Raw genomic sequence first — 4824 nt, forward strand, 5'->3', positions numbered from 1 at the left:
CCAGGTTCTGTTGCCGGACTATATCCATCATTGGCTTCCCTGTCAGTGTCGGTTTTCTATGAGTCAAGTTTCACATTGTCAGATGGGATCAAATTAGATGTCGTATTCTTCGTGGTTGCAAACTCTTTGCTCCCCCCACATAATTTACAATGGACAGCTATTGAAAGCTTAACGTTGTCTGTCTTCATGATGCTTTTTGGCTAGTAGCCGTCGTGACCTCTGACCTGCTGGCCTGCGTGCGCACGTCTTCTACCGAGGACCTTATATAAACGCAAACTAACGTTATAGGAGTACATAAAAACACATTGCATTCTGGCAACGATGTAACGCAGTAATGCAACGTTACTTGTATTTGTAACTGTAATATAATTACTATTTTGGAAATTGTAAAGCCTTACTTTACTTGTTTCTGGAAAAGTAATAAAATTACAGCAATGTTACTAAGTAACAAGTTACTGCCTAACACTAATAAAGTGTGATAAAGAAGTTGACAGGTCGAGAGGTGCGGAGGGATTGATTGATTGATTGATTGATTGATTGAAGGGGATGTAGACCAGAGAAAGACTTTCATCTTGTTTACATCAGGGTCCCCCATTTCCAATTCATCAGGACATATATGACATACATGACATACAGATAGACAGTACTGCTACATCTATACATTTATGACATACCAGATTTGCAAATACAGTACTGTTTGTGATACAAAAAGAGTCCAGAAAAGGGAGTATATACATTTGACGTAAAAACTGTACATTGAAGGAGGTTGGGTGGGGTTGAGTGGGGGGGGGGGGGTTGGGTAGGGAAACACTGTACAACTGTACAAGCAAAACTGTACATTGGGATATTGACAACCTGTGAGGATTCGCCTGTTCCCTGGACCTTTTTTTCCCTTTCCTCACCTCACCAGCCCCCACCCTTGTGAGAACTTTTGCCTGCCTCCTACTCTTCACCAGCCCCCACCCTTGGACATTCTGTTCCTCTACCCTCACGCACCTGTTGGTCGGGTCGTTCTGTATCTGTATCTGTGTCTGTGTTCATGGAGTGCTGTACGTTACCATTCTGTACGTCACCATCACCTGCCGCGTCTCCGGCGTGAGACGACGGCCCAGCCATCACCACCTGTCGCCGTTTGCCTGGAGTGGGACGCCGTCTTCGCTCTCTAATTCTCTACGGGAGGTTTTCCAGTGTTCCCACTCCAGACGTCAAGGCGGCTCGCCATCGCTCCCGATTCCACAGGAGGAAGGCGTCTCTTCGTGATCCTCGTTCCTGGGGTGAGGCTCGTCGTCGCTCCCTAGTATTCCACGGGAGGACGGCGTGTTCCCATCCCGGTCCCCTGGGACCCCCTTTTTCTGCGCTGCCCGTCTGCAGCATCCGAGGAGGAGGAGGAGGATCTCCGTGCCCGGCCCCCGCTGTCGGGCCCCTGTCCCCGTGCCAGGCCCCCGCCGTCGGGCTCCTGTCCCCGTGCCAGGCCTCTGCCGTCGGGCCCCTGTTCCCGTGCCCGGCCTCCGCCGTCGGGCCCCTGTCTCCGTGCCCGGCCTCCGCTGTCGGGCCTCCGCTGTCGGGTTCCCGTGCCAGGCCTCCGCCGTCGGAACCCTGTCCTCATCCCTGTAAGCAGCTCTGGCCCTCGCCCTGTCCGAGGCCTTAACCCTGTTCTCTGTCCCTGTCTCCAGCCCGCCTCTCCGGGCCTCTGTCCCTGTGCCCCTCTCCAGTGCCCCTGGTCCTGGCCCTGACACTTAGCCCTGGTCCTTAGCCCTGGCCCTTAGCCTTAGTCCCTTAGCCTGTTCGCCTCTTAAAGGCACAGTGCCGCATTTTCCATATTTCTTTGACTCTAGTGTTTTTGTGTTCTCCCTTAAAGGGACTGTGCCGCTTTTTGTTATGTAATAAATAAATGCCCTGTTTTGGCTTACTCTCATACCTGTCTTGTGTTGTGCGATTGGGGTTGGTTACAAACCATAACACAACCATACTAGGTCATTTACATTGGAGGGGTTGGGGGGGGGGGGGGGGGGGACACTGTACAATCAAGCAAAACTGTACATTGGAATATTGACAAAACCATACTAGGTAAATTACTGTACATTGGAGGGGGTTGGGTTAGGACATTGGAGGGGGCCAGTTTCGAATTGCAGTCTCCCGTAGGTGTTCCTTGAGAGTGGTTTTGAAAGTGGGTAGTGATTCACATTTCTTTACAGCTTTGGGTAGGGCGTTCCACATTGATGTGGCATAATTGCGAAACGTGTTTAGTCCCTTGTTTGAGCCGAATCTGGGTTTAACATGATTTGTGGAGCTCCCTCTGGTGTTGTGATCGTGGTATTCACTGACCTTTGGGAAGTATTTTGACATGTACATGGGTACCTTGGTCGTGTAGTGTATCTTGTAGACCAGGCCCATTGCAAGTTGCTGTACTCTGTCGTCTACTCTAAGCCATCCTAGGTTGTCAAAGTGGGCAGGGGTGAGGTGGGTTCTAGGAGTAAGGTCAAGCAGTAGTCTGACCAGTTTGTTTTGAGATATTTGTAATTTTGTTTTTAGCGCCTTTGAGGTGCTTTGGTACCATGAGGTGCAAGCATAGTCGTAGTACCCTTGAATGAGTGCTCCTGCCAGAGTCTTCAGGGAATCAGGGAGAGAGAGATAAAGAGAGAGGGAGAAAGAGAGAAAGAGAGAGAAAGAGAGGGAGAAAGAAATGGAGTGGGGGTGAACATGATGTCTTTCGTTCTCTCTCTCGCTCCCCCTTTTAATTCCATCATTTGAAGAGGAGAATAGCGTGGACCCTCCCTAGGTAACTGCTCATTGGCCTAAAGGCATTTCCAAGAAGTTTTAACTAGTGGGAGGGGAGGGGGCAGAAAGAGGGCGAAGGAGAGAGAGAGTAATAAAGAGAGGGAGAAAGAGAGAGGGAAGGAGAAAGAGTAACGAGAGATAGTAGAACGTGCGAGAGAGAGAGAGAGAGAGAGAGAGAAGAGAGAGAGAGAGAGAGAGAGAGAGAGAGAGAGAGAGAGGGGGGGCCTTAACTTGCCAACAGGTGGCAGAGGGAGAGGCTCTGTGAACGACAGATTCTGTCTTTCCTTGAGGAGAGAGGAAGAGAGGAGAGAGAGAATTAAAGAAAATTAAAGGGTAAGATTTGTTATTCTCATTTAACATTTTTGAGGTTTTACTGCTGAATGCTTTTGAGAATGATGGTGAGTGAATTCTGATTTGAGGCTGCACTGATCTGCAAACTTTTTTTTTAATCTTTTAATTGAATCATTTTGTTCAATAATATTGAATATTATTCTGCTCCATGCATCCTTACTCCACTACCAACAACTGTTGGTATTAGAAAACTAAGTTGTGGTGACTATTATATTGTTATTCTTTATCTACATATAAAATAATAAACTAACCTACACTGTAGCACTCAACACTTTGATGAAAATTGTTACTCAGCTGATAGAGTTGTGCCCTTCCTGACTTGTCGTACAGAACTTGTAAGTCGCTTTGGATAAAAGCGTCAGCTAAATGACTAAATGTAAATGTACATGTAGGATTAGACATAACTGGTTCTTATGGGAGGTTGTAGCTAATTTCACGAATCCCTGAAATCATTGGAAATAATATAATATATTATAATATAATACAATATATATTAATATAATACAATATATTGATTTACAACAAAGTAGATATATATTTACAAAGTGTGTCATTGTTCTGCCTATAAACCTAGTAATTTTGATGTATATGCATTTTGACATTTTACAGTGCTATTACAAAGTCCTGGTGTAGTGCTGGGGATCATAAAATATGTAGACATGTAAAACACATGTACAAATCTGGAAAGGGTTTCACTGTTCAGAAATACACAGTAAATGATGACAGATCAAGATCAATTAGCCATTTTCATCAAGGGAAATAACTAAGAACGCTGATGACCAACGTTAATTGCAGCTTCCTTCCCCTGTTTATTTAGAAGTTTCTTAATGATGTGTTCATAGGAAGCAGTTACGAAACATTATTACTTCCTCTCCTATTGCAGTCTTTCCCTCTGTCTGTCTATCAGTCTGCCTCTCTGCCTGTCTGTCTACTCTGTATCTCTCTGGTATCTCTGTCTCTCTCTCTCTCTCTCTCTCTCCTCTCTCTCTCTCTCTCTCTCTCTCTCTCTCTCTCTCTCTCTCTCTCTCTCTCTCTCTCTCTCCCCCCCTACACCCCTTCTCTCCCTCCTCTGTCTGTCTTTCTCCTCTGTCTCTCTGTCTCTCTCTCTCTCTCTCTCTCTCTCTCTCTTCTCTCTCTCTCTCTCTCTCTCTCTCTCTCTCTCTCTCTCTCTCTCTCCCCTACCCCCTTCCTCTCTCTCTCTCTCCTCTCTCTCTCTCCTCTCTTCTCTCTCTCTCTCTCTCTCTCTCTCTCTCTCTCTCTCTCTTCTCTCTCTCTCTCTCTCTCTCTCTCTCTCTCTCCCTCTCTCTCTCTCTCTCTCGTCTCCCTCTCTCTCTCTCTCTCTCTCTCTCTCTCTCTCTCTCTCTCTCTCTCTCTCTCTCTCTCTCCCTCTCTCCTCTCTCTCTCTCTCTCTGTCTCCTCTCTCTCTGTCTCTCTCTCCCTCTCTCTCTCTCTCTTCTCTCTCTCTCTCTCTCTCTCTCTCTCTCCTCTCCCTCTCTCTCTGTCTCCCTCTCTCTGTCTCTTTTATGGGTAGCCAGGAATGAATGGGGAATCCTCTTTCCCTGTCAGTCAAACTCCTGTCTGACCTGAGAGACCTGACAGATGATAATGACCAAGATTACTTGTGCGACTAGACTTCTTATATCAGGTCAGAATGAGATGGTTAGGCAGCATGTTTTTGTAGGTTGGGACCCACTT

The 4824-nt window shown here is 46.7% G+C and overlaps 1 protein-coding gene across 1 annotated transcript in view; it reads left to right on the forward strand.

Annotated features, from left to right (window-relative positions):
* The first annotated feature begins 2972 nt into the window (after positions 1-2972).
* The window catches only part of tnn (tenascin N), a 136242-nt gene continuing 134390 nt past the window's right edge, over positions 2973-4824 (forward strand). The window contains exon 1 of the mRNA XM_084327725.1: positions 2973-3111. The gene's annotated coding sequence lies outside the window, so the exon portion shown is untranslated. The remainder of the gene's footprint in view (positions 3112-4824) is intronic.

This window comes from Notolepis coatsorum, assembly GCF_963971535.1.
Source record: "Notolepis coatsorum genome assembly, chromosome: 13".
NCBI classification, from domain to species: Eukaryota; Metazoa; Chordata; class Actinopteri; order Aulopiformes; family Paralepididae; genus Notolepis; species Notolepis coatsorum.